The sequence below is a fragment of the Physeter macrocephalus genome, chromosome 8 (assembly GCF_002837175.3).
Source record: "Physeter macrocephalus isolate SW-GA chromosome 8, ASM283717v5, whole genome shotgun sequence".
Classification (NCBI taxonomy): domain Eukaryota; kingdom Metazoa; phylum Chordata; class Mammalia; order Artiodactyla; family Physeteridae; genus Physeter; species Physeter macrocephalus.
The window spans coordinates 16,067,343-16,079,090 of NC_041221.1; the positions used below are offsets into that span (position 1 = coordinate 16,067,343).

General features: G+C 58.9%; 1 protein-coding gene across 5 annotated transcripts in view; it reads right to left on the reverse strand.

The window, feature by feature from the left end:
• The window catches only part of TPPP (tubulin polymerization promoting protein), a 30,243-nt gene extending 18,780 nt beyond the window's left edge, over positions 1-11,463 (reverse strand). For all 5 annotated transcript variants that reach the window (XR_003680852.2, XR_003680853.2, XR_003680854.2 and 2 more), the window contains exon 1: positions 11,430-11,463. The gene's annotated coding sequence lies outside the window, so the exon portion shown is untranslated. The remainder of the gene's footprint in view (positions 1-11,429) is intronic.
• Positions 11,464-11,748: the final 285 nt, after the last annotated feature.

Genomic DNA, 11,748 nt, shown 5'->3' on the forward strand with positions numbered 1-11,748 from the left:
CCAGGTGTGCCTGTGAGCTGGCCCAGGTGTGCCTGTGAGCTGGGCCAGGTGTGCCTGTGAGCAGGGCCAGGTGTGCCCGTGAGCCGGGCCAGGTGTGCCGGTGAGCCGGGCCAGGTGTGCCTGTGTGCCGGGCCAGGTGTGCCTGTGAGCCGGGCCAGGTGTGCTGGTGAGCCGGGCCAGGTGTGCCTGTGTGCCGGGCCAGGTGTGCCGGTGAGCCGGGCCAGGTGTGCCGGTGAGCCGGGCCAGGTGTGCCTGTGAGCAGGGCCAGGTGTGCCTGTGAGCTGGGCCAGGTGTGCCTGTGTGCTGGGCCAGGTGTGCCTGTGAGCAGGGCCAGGTGTGCCTGTGAGCTGAGCCAGGTGTGCATGTGAGCTGGGCCAGGTGTTGTTTTAAAGGCAACAGCAACTCTGCCTCTCCTGGTTCCCCTTCCTCGAGCAGAACACAGGTCTGCACTGAGAGTAAAGGTGGAGCATGTGTTCCTGCTCTGTAGGTGTGAACGCACCTCCATCCCCTGGCTCCGCAAACCAGCTCTCAGCCCCTCCTCCCCAATGCCCCTCCTCATGCTGCACATAGTCTACATCCTACCTGCAGGCACTTCCTGCGATCGGACCAGGCCTCAAGCATCTTGCCCCTTGGGGTCCAGGTGCCTTCCAGCCCCCGGGGCCCCTTCCACCTCCTGGGTCTTCTGGGCCGAAGCCCCGGGCAGGTGCTGAGTGCACCAGGACGGCCAAGGCTCGCTGGAGGGCGGCCTGGGAAAGCTGCCGGCCCTGGGGTGGGGGGTCGGGATGGCGTGCTTCTGGGGGGCAGGATGCAGGTCAGAGGGTGCGCACGTCTGGGAGCTGTGGGACCCGCACAGGGGACTCCCCGCCTCCAGGCCCCGAGGGGGCGCTGCTCAGGCCCCAGGCCCCGTCCCGCCGGCCTCCTTGACGCCAAACCTCCCGAAACTCGGAACGATGGCGTGCTTCTGGGGGGCAGGATGCGGGTCAGAGGGTGCGCACGTCTGGGAGCTGGGACCCGCACAGGGGACTCCCCGCCTCCAGGCCCTGAGGGGGCGCTGCTCAGGCCCCAGGCCCCGTCCCGCCGGCCTCCTTGACACCAAACCTCCCGAAACTCGGAACCCGGCTCCACCGCACACCGAGCCAGCTGGGCCGGCGGCACGGGGGAAACGTGGGTCACGGCTCGGCCACGGCGCCCGGACCCCACCACGGGCTCTGCCGGGTCACCGGGCATCGCACCCCAAGTCTGGAACCTCCCCACAACACAGCAGCCCCACTGGCGAGCCCCCTACTTGAAGAGTCGGGGAGCCGGGGGGTCCAGAGGCCTCAGCGCGCTGTGGCCGCCGGGGCACCCTGGGGGTGTCACCGACGACGCGCTAGAGCTCGACTGGGGCTCTTGTCACCGACCTCGTCCTAGAGGCTGCTCGGGACCGGGAGACCAGCCCGCGGGTGGGAAAGGGCTCCCGGGACAGCGGACACCAGAAGGAATCTTCTGGAGCCGTGAGCCGCGGTGGGAACCCTGGGCTCTCGAGCTCCTGCTCAGGCGTCCCTGTCCTCAGCCCCGTCGGCCCACCCCACGTGCCGCCCTCCTGCGATCTCAGGGCCGGCGTGGTGCCAGCGCCCTCCAGATGTCTACACCAAGCTGGGCCCAGGGGCGGCACCCTCCTCCAGGGCCGGGAGCCCAAGTCCCTGGGCCGTGGCTGCACCCGCTGATGTGCCCCCAAGGCCCGGGGTCCAGCTGAGACCCTGCTCCTGCGCAAGACCCGCACGGGCCCTGGAAATGCCAGGTTCCCGAGCATCTGACAAACTAGCCCTCCTTGGACCTCGATGGAGCGCCTGACGCCGACCGGGCTGACAGTCCGCCGAGCGCGCCTGACCTCGGCCGTGCAGGGGCCTGGCCACAGAACGCCCCTCGCCGGATGCCGCTGGACGCGCGCGCAGAGGCAACCCAGGGGCTCCGTGCCAAGTGCGGGAAGGAGAGCAGGCGCGTCCCAGGGCAGCCCAGCCCCTTTGGACGGCTCAGCCCACCGGGGCCCGGTCCCAGGGCTGATGCGACGCAGGGGGTGAGGGAATAACAGCAGCAGCCCCCAAAGAAGGTCCAAGCACAGTTACGCCGGGGCCGCACAGGAGGCCAGGGCGCCTGGGCGGCCGGTCCCAGGGAGAAGCTCCTTGACCCCTGCCGGGTGGGCGCGCTGTACCCTCGCGGCCAAGATGAGGTGGGCGGGTGAGGGTTAGGACAGAAAATGCAGAAGACCAAGCGGCCAGAAGCCGGGGGTATGGATGCCGTCGCCTCCCCCTCCTCCCCTCCGTCCACCAGGGCTCAGGCCCCCAGCGTCGGGGTCCAGCTTCGCCCTCGGTGCAGCCCCTGGAAAAGGCACAGCCTCCGAGTGAACAGCCTGAGGGGAACAGAGGCGTCGGGCCTGCACACCCTCTGGGCCGCCGGTCCGCAGCTCTGGCTCTTTATTTCAGAGTCCATTTGAACACAACACAGCCCTTTGGCAACTGTTCACATTTTAATCATAATACGGCCACCACTCCGGGCTGCCCGGCACTCGGTGTGAATGACCACTCGTCCCAGGCAGCAGGAGCCTCCCAGGCGGGCGCCAAGCGGCCTCTGAGCGCCGGCCCCGCAGAGCAGACGGTCCCTGGAGTCTCAGGGTGGATGCAGCCCTGCCGCCTCGGCGCCACCTTTCACGGTCCCTGCAGGGGCCCCGACAGGGCGGGACAAGCGGCCGCACCGTCCGAGCAGGATGCCGCTCAGGTCCCGGGTCACAGGCTTCAGGCCGTAGGCCCGGAAAGGCCCGTGGGGTGGGGACCTCCTGCACTGAGGCTAGGCCATCCCTCGGGGCAGCCTGGGAACCACAGTCACAGCCACACTGTCCCCTGCGCCCAAGTCAAACGCGGTTTCTCTGGGACGCGAGAGAAGAAGGGGTCTGAGCGGGTGCCTCCCTGGGGGCCGTGGCCATCCTGTGTCCCGCACCGCACCGTCCGGCAGTGAGATCACCGTGGGAGCCACACCCTCGGGCCTCGGGGCTCCTGCTGGTCGGGCTGGCGGGGGAGGGGACAGGGGCGGGGGGAGGAAGGGGCCAGGACAGGTTTGCCACCCCTGCCCCTCAGAAGAACTGATGCGGACAGCAGGAACTTCTCTGGGTCACCACGAAGCTGGGGCTTTTGGGGGGACTCACTCCGTTGGGACCTCTTGGCCTCCCAGGAACCATATCCTGGGCCCCAGTCCCCTGGTCCCAGAGCCGGTCTCTACCGTTTCTTACAAAATCCAAGAACATGGCATCTGCAGCCAACCTGGGGTCGGGCGGGCCCTGTGCAGGGCACGTGTAGTGGGTGAATGGTGGCCCCGAGCCAGGTATGTCCACATCCCCGCAAGGCGGAGGAACCTTGTTTGGAAGAAGGGTCTCTGCAGACGTCATCAAGCTAAGGATCTCGAGATGGGTCCACTCTGGACCAGGGTGGCCCTAAGTCCATTGACAGGTGTCCTGACAAGGGCCGGAAGAGGAGACACACAGACACAGAGAAGCCACGTGAAGACAGAGGCCAAGACGGGAGGGACGTCGCCACAAGCCCAGGGACGCCCGGAGCCCCGGGAGCTGGAAGAGGCAGGAGGGACCCTCCCTGGTGCCTCCGGAGGGAGCGCGGCCCTGCGACACCTCAATCTCGGACTGGGAGTCTGGCCTCAGAACTGGGAGAGGACACATTTCTGTAGTTTTCAGTCAAGAGTCTGTGGTCCTTTGTCACAGCAGCCCCAGGACCCGCACACAGCAGGGACACCAGAAGGGGGTCCCTGCCCCAGAGAAAAGCGCCTGCAAAGGCCCGGAGGAGTGAAGCCTGGGCGGCGGCACAGAACCCAGAGGCGAGAGCGGCAGAGGACCCTCCCCGCGGACGGGGTCTGGCCTCGAGTTGGCGTGTGCACGTGAGACCCTCAACAGGACGTCTGTCAGCTCCAGGAACGCGGAGCTGCCCGCGGATGGCCTGGCCTCTCCCCGACGGCAGGCGCCCTGCGCTCAGCACGTGCCCGCACGGCAGGTCCTGGGGCCAGGCCTCTCGGGCCGCCCGAGAGCCCACGGACCCCACAGCGTGGAGGGCAGGCCGGGGCCGGGGAAGCCAACCGCAGGGCCACACGGGCAGAGAGGCCTGCGGGGAAGGGCCGCTGCCTGGGTCCCACGGCCGGCAGGTGAGGGGCAGTGTCGCCTGCAGGCCGCCGCAAAGCCTCTCCTGCCCCAAAGCAGCGAAGAGGAAAGCAGCCAGCACGGGTGTGAAGCGCAAACCCAGAGGCAGCCCGAGGGTCTCCGAAGTGGTCCGCGGCCCAGCCCTCACTCCCCCTCCGCCAGACACCGGGGAGGCTTCCCACCCACGGGGACTGAAAAGCCCCAGGCCCCCCACCGGGGAGGGCAGGGCACCCTGATCAGACCAGCCCTGCCCTGGGGGTGGACGGACGGGCGCCCGGAAGTCAGGGGCGGTCAGGTCGGCTCCTCTCAACCCCCAGCGTGGATGCGGGGATCTGGATCGCCGGTGCCCCAAACACCGGCAGGACACACATGAGCACTCCTGAGGAGGAGACGACCATCGGAGACGGAAAAACACAATATCCACCTATGACCAAAAAAAAAAAAAAAAAAAAAACGGGCCCAAGAGGGGGAACAAGTGCCAAGAACTTGCAGAAACAACAGGAAGCAGAAACGACTAGAGGTTCCAGTTCCTGGCGCTCGATCAGACACTGAGTTTAAAGTAACTACGTGCACCGTGTGCAAAGAAGAAATGGGCAGTGCGCGCCACGTGCAAAGAAGAAAAAGGACAAGATGAGGAATTCCAGCAAAGAACGGGAGCTGTAAGAATGCAGGAAGCAGATCTGAAAAAAGAACACCTTAGAAATTCTAGCCCTAAAAGCACAATAACTAAACTTCAGAACTCAGTGGATGGCTTTCACAGCAGAGCAGAGTAAAGAACTCGTGGATCAGAAATACCCAAGAGAAAACAGCTAGACGTGGTGGAAACGTGTGTGTGTGCACACATGTACATATATGTGTGCATGTGTATGGTGTACCCACATAGGAAAATCGTATGTGGGTACACCATCACATGTGAGGTAAGCTGCCATCTAAGAAGTTAGGAAAAAAACCTCAGCAAATTAAGGACAAAGGCGTTAGAAACAATGAAGATAAAAGTAAAAATTAATAAATTAGAAAACAAATCTATAATACAGAGGACCAACGACATCAAAAGTTAATGCCTTGAAAACACTGATAAAATTGATAAATCCTGGGGACATTAATCAAGTCAAAAAAAGAGAAAGTCAAAATATCCAATATCAGAGCAGAAAATGAGGACATCCCTACAAGCTCTACAGATACTAGAGGATTAAAATATAATAAGAGAATATTATAAACAATTTTAGACCAGCATGTTTGATAATCTAAATGAAACAGACAAATTCCTAAAAACAAAACAAAAGCCATTTTACCAAACAGTAACAAGAAGAAATATATTCTTATAATTGCTCTTGTATTTATTATTAATTCTTATAATTATTGAGGATTTGAATTCTTATTTAAAAGCCTTCTCACAAAGAAAACTCCAGGCCTGGATGACTTTACCAGCAGATTCTTCCTTATATTGCAAGAAGAAATAATGTCAGTCTTACACAAATTCTTCCAGAGAAGAGTAAAAGATGAAACACCCCACCCCGACTCATTCTGGCTAAAATAATCCTGGCACCAAAACCTGATAAGGGCGTTACAAGAAAAGAAAAATTTATGCCAATCTCACTTACAAACACAGATACAAAAAGCCTAAACAAAATATTAACAAACTGGATCCAGTAATGGATAAAAAGGATCAATACCTTACAATCAAGTTTGGTTTATGCCAGGAATGCAAGGTTCGTTTAACATTAACTTAATATAATTCATCACATAACACAATACAGAACCAAAATCATATTATCATCTTAATAAATGCAGCCAAAGCATTTGATGGATTTCCGCATTTATTCACCGTAAAAATTCTTAGCAAATTAGAAGAGGAAATAAATTCCTTAATTTGATAATGGGTACCTACGAAAAGCTACAAAATCATCACACTTTGAATATTGAAAATTTTTCTTTTCAAACTGGAGTAAGAGAAAGACGCTTGCCTGCTATCACCACTTCTACTCACTGTGTCAGTGTGGTAAGATAAGGAAAGGAAATAAATATGATATAAACATAAAAAGGAAGAAATAAAACTGGCATTATTTGCAGTTTCTATGACTGTGTACATACAAAATCCAAAGGGATCCCAGGAAAACTATTAGAATCAACGTGAGTTTAGCAAGGTTTCTGGATACATGGTCAACATACAAAAATCTATTCTATTTCCATGTAGCAGCAAAACCAGACAATAAAAGGTATTTAGAAATATACCATTTTTTAAAAAGTGAGGACATATGAATTACCTAGGAGTACATTTAACAAAGGATGTGCAAGGCCGTCGACACAGAGACTATGAAGCATTATGGAAAGAACAGCGGCATTAGGAACATGGATGAGGTCTGAGATGCAAAGACATCAGTTATCCCCAAATATTCACCCACAGTTCTAATTCAATCCAAATGAAAATGCTAACACTTTTTTTTTTTTTTTTTTTTTTTTGCGGTACGCAGGCCTCTCACCGCTGTGGCCCCTCCCGTTGCAGAGCACAGGCTCCGGACGCGCAGGCTCAGCGGCCATGGCTCACGGGCCCAGCCGCTCCACGGCACGTGGGATCCTCCCGGACCGGGGCGCGAACCCGGTTCCCCTGCATCGGCAGGCGGACGCGCAACCACTGCGCCACCAGGGAAGCCCAAAGAATGCTAACACTTTTTATGTCTGGGTAGTGAGACAAGCTGAATGTAAACTATACACGAAAAGGCAAAGAACCATGAATTAACCAGCGACCTTGAAGGAAGAACAGGTGGAGGATTTGCCCAGCGGTTTCGAGACTTGATGGAAAGTTCTGGAAATGAAGCCAGTGTGGTGTGTGGTCCTGGTACAAGGACAGAAAATAAACCACCAGGCAGAAGAGAGCCTCCAATCCACCCGCACATGTGCAGAGACAGTGTGGACAGCAAAGGTGGTCCTGAAGGAAAAGCGGGGAAGCAAACTTTTTCAACCAAAGGAGACGGGCTGACTGAACAGACACACGGAGAAAAATGGAAATTAATTCAGACTGAAGCAGGAAAGGGAAAATCAATTAAGCCTCAGGAAGGGGATGCTTGAGAGTATCCGATGTCCTGGGTGGGAAAGACTCTCTACACAGGACACAAAAACCACTATCCCTAAAGGAAAAGATTCTTAAATGGCACCAGATTAAAACTCAGAACGTCCATTCATCAAAAGATGTCATGAAGGAGAGAAAAGACAGCTGTGGGGTAGAGAAGGTGTCTCTTACATGCAGCACACACTGCTGTCTCCAGAATCTAGAAAGAACCCTGTGGATCAACCAGAAAAAGACAGCTCTAGAGAAATGGGCAAGGGACTCGAGGAGGCCCAGCACATCCAGACACCCAGTCACTGGCGGGGACGCCTGGCTTCGTTACCTTAGCCTGAAAAGCAGGCTCTGGCACGCACCCTCCAGACGGCCAGCCGCCAAGAGGCCGCTGCGCCCTGCCCGCTGCCGGCGGCTGTGGAGCGCGGCCGCCAAGGGCCGAGGGGCTTCAACTCCGGGGAGCCGCCGGTACCATCGGCTACGACTGGAGGGCGACGGGGCGCCGAGGGCTCAGCGGAAACATTCGCACGTGTTCTCCGAGGAACACGCAGGGGGGCTCCAGGCAGCCACGCCAGAGAATGGAAATAACCCCAAGGCCCGTGGCCCACACAAGGGATCAGCAGATGGTGACGGGTTCACGGAACGGAGCGCGCACTGCCTCCACGCGGCACTGCCCGAAATGCGCCAGCATGGCAGAGCACGTGCTCTGGGGTAGGAAGGTTAAACACTAAACCGGAGAGGAGGGGAAACAGGCTCAGGCAGTAAAACCACAGCCAAAGCAGAGCCCCTCCCCAGGAACGGGCTAGCGGGGCAGCCACAACCCCTGGCAGGAGGAAGGAGCAGCCTCGGGGCCTCTGGAGGCCTGGGGGCCGAACAGCCAGCAGAGCCAGGGGTGGGGAGACGAGGCCCAGATGAGCTGCGGGAAGCGCCTTCCCAGGAAGGCAGCTGGGCGCTGGCGGCTCCTCCCAGGCTCCGAGGCCCACGGCCCCCCGCACCCAGAGGCAGTGAGAGTGTGAGGCCTGAACGAGGGCCCCGGAGGACGCTGGCTTTTGTGACATTCCCGCTGGAGGGAGAGCTTCCCAGGGCTGACCCGGCCGGGCTCACCTGGCACCTGATGTCTGTTAACAAATGGGTGCAACAGGGTTACAGGATGAGACCTTGGGAATGTGGCCCAAACAGGGGAGACTGTGCTGGGACAACTGGACATGGGACATGCTGCGGACACAGGGGGACACACGGGGACACTGTGCTGCGGGACACAAGGCGATGGGCAGGAAAGGGCTCCAGGTGTTCTTAACTTTTAGGCTTGAAAAAAGGTCAGGACCAGTCCTTCCTTTTCACAAATCTAATTAAGAAAAGGAAAAGTGGGCATGAATGTGCTCTTCCGAGGGTGAGCTCACACCCCCCCCCCGCTAATGGGGGTGCAGGAGACACTTGGGTTTGGTACCAAAGTCAGAACACCATCATTTCCTCACACCCCGTGAAAGACTTTTGACATTTCTGCACCAAAGAAGGTCCTGCATTTGGACATTTAGACATTACATTACACTTGAGCTTCACTGCATGTCACTGCACGTCCTGTACAGTTAAAGGGGAAATCTGCAAGCTGAAAACAGTCTTGCTTCCCTGTCAGCAAACGAGATTTGGAGACAGCATGCCACGTTCCTGTGGGGAGCTGCCCTTCCCCCGTATGCCCTTCTTGGGGGCTGCAGATCACAGAACCCGCACCCTCCCCTGTCACCCCAGCAGGGCCAATCAAAGCCATTTCCAGGAACTGCCATGTGGATGTCGCCGAGGACGTTGCCCCTCTGAAGGGGCTCTGCTGAGCTGGGACTCGTGGTGGGGACGCTGTGCACTGGGGGTGCCGAGTTTGGGGATTCCATGGGTTGTGACACCATGGTTACCTCCCCGCCCAAAGAGGAGCCTGGTCTCCCCAGGAGGGGCTGAAGAGTGGGACGAGCCCACGCGGGGTGCCGGAGACCACGTCTGAGCCCCAGATGCCGCTGGGCCCCCCCCCCCAGGCAGCTCCCCACCTTCCTTCCCAGGAAACACCTGCTGCCGAAGCAGTAGGAGTTGGGCGTGTGTCGATTCTCCTGCCTGATCCCAGCATCTGCCTGGTCCAGGGTTTGGGGCTCAGGTGGCCTCTGCACAGTGCCCAGCACCCTCGGTCTGGGGTGGTTTCCAGATGGTGCCAGGCTGGGCCCAGGGCACGGACCTCCCGACCCAGGGAGGACCTGACACTTCAAGGTGCAGTGGGGGCCGTGCCTCATGGCCCCAGAAGCCCCAGATGGCGTCTCCTGTACGCGCTCCTCTGGCCTCACAGCAACATCACCAGCTATAAATAGCCCTGGCGCTAGGCCAGCAAGCCTCTCCCTGAGGAAGCTTCTAATTCTCAGCCTCTTCTGCAGGGAGCGGCTCCGCTGCCCACCAGGGAGGGAAGCCACGAGGACGCAGCCCCGGAGGACGGTTTGGCTGCTCAAAGGTTTTCTCTTAATCCTCAATCAGTGACGAGTGGTTTTAATTTTCTTTACGAAATTCTCCTGTGATTTGCACATTTCCCACAATGAGCAGCTACAACCTTATATATAGTTAAAACAGCTTATTTATTGCAACTTCAAAGGATTCACGAAGATCAGCCAAACAACACCGAGGAGATAAGAATTCGGCCAACACAGCTTCCTCTAATCTCCATCACTTCGTCATTCCAAAAAGATGGAGAAGAATTTTTTAATGTAGTACATAAATTAGGGTACCTTTCTGAGTCACAGATCCTTTTGGAGATCACGAAGGCCCTTTCCCCGGGAAAACACGCATACCCTTGCGTGGCACGCATTTTGCAGATGCCCCCGGGAAATTCACCAGCACCCCCTTCCCCCTTCACTCATCACTGAGCCCTGGGATTCCAACCATGTGGCGGGAACAGGGGCTGGTACCAGAGAAGGAATCATGGAGTCCAGTTTAAGGCACTCGCAAGGCGCCTGTCCCATGGCCCCCGCCCCTCCCCCCATTTCCTGCCTGCTCCAAGCTCTCCCTCCCCAGCCCCATTGCTCCATCCCCGGATGTGGTCCTAGTGCACTTGGAGTTCAGGTCAGGGTTTACTGATCACCTCCTAGGCGGCAGGGGCTGGCCCAGGCCCTGGGGAGGCCCCCCCCGCCCAGCACACCCTCCCTGAGAGACTGGCCACGGGGAGTCCTGGGAGGTGGTGGTGGGGGGCCATGGGAGCTAGGTCTTTTTATCGTTTATAAATGTCAGATGAATTAGCCAGTAAATACACAGACGGATGACAGCATAGCCAGCTGAGCCTAAAAGGTGTCCCATCATCAGAGAGCACAAAACGCCTATCAAAACAACAGTCACAGAGACGGTTTTCTTCCCACCTCATTTCAAGGCTTCATTTACATAACTGAAACCGCAGAATAAAAGGTTTCTCTGGATCCTCCTTCAAGGGCGGGGCACCGGTCCCCAGGGGCGTGTGGAAAAAATACACTGGCAGCCAACCTCTTTATCTTGATCGCCGGGTTATGTGCCCACATGCGATAAGAAAACAGAACACCCCTCCGGGGATGCTTCTGGATTTGCAAAGTGTAGGCCTGACCCTCTCACCTGCACCGACATGGCGACGTTAAATGCCGGACCGAGAGGGGCGGCCGAGTTCTCGCCAAAGGATCACGTACATTCTCGGCCCGTGGACACAAACGGCCCTTTCTGTGGCCCTGGGTCTCCTAAAATTCGTGCTGTATGACAGTGGCTTCATTTCAAACCCTCTAAGCCCTAATGTCCCGCCGTCTCGCTGGCAGCCGCCCCCCAGGCCTGGGCATGTGAACGGTGTTTATGTAGCAGGACACGGAGAGGGAAGGGGCTGCGAGGGGCGTCCTCTGTCGCGTTACACACCGACGCGAAGAAAGGCCAAAGCGCCTCATTTAGGGCCCAATTATAAACCTGTCCTTTGCATCGCCGGTCGCTCCAGCCCGCGCCCCCGCGTCCCCAAACCCGCGCCCGGACGCAGCCACAGGGGCCCGAGCGCCGCGCGGATAGCCGGCAGCTCCGGGGCGCGGGGCGCACGGACGCACTGGGCCTCGGGGAAGGGGCGCGGGCGGCCGCCGGGAATGGGTGGCGCGCCCCGGCCTGCGGGCGCAGGTGGCAGGAGGAGCAGGGGGCCCTGCGCGCCGCGCCCCGGGACGGAGCCCCGCGGCCCCTTACCTCGTAGATGCGGCGACTGCAGCGGCGGCGCCTCCGCGACTCGCGCGCGAGCGACCCGGTACCTGGCCTGCGCTCGCGCTGCAGCTCCCAGCCCGCCGGCTCCGCCCCCGGCCTCAGGCCCGCCCTCAGGCCCGCCCCCAGGACCGCCGGCGCGCCCCCTGGCCCCCAGTTGCCGCGCCCGGTCCGCCCCACGCCCTGCCCTCCCCGAGCTCCCATTGGAGGACCCGTCCCAGGACCCGCCCCCCCGGCCCCCACTGGCCCCCTCTGGGACCCGCCCCGCACTCTCTTGGCGGCTCCGCCCCGCCCCCTCCCTCCCGGG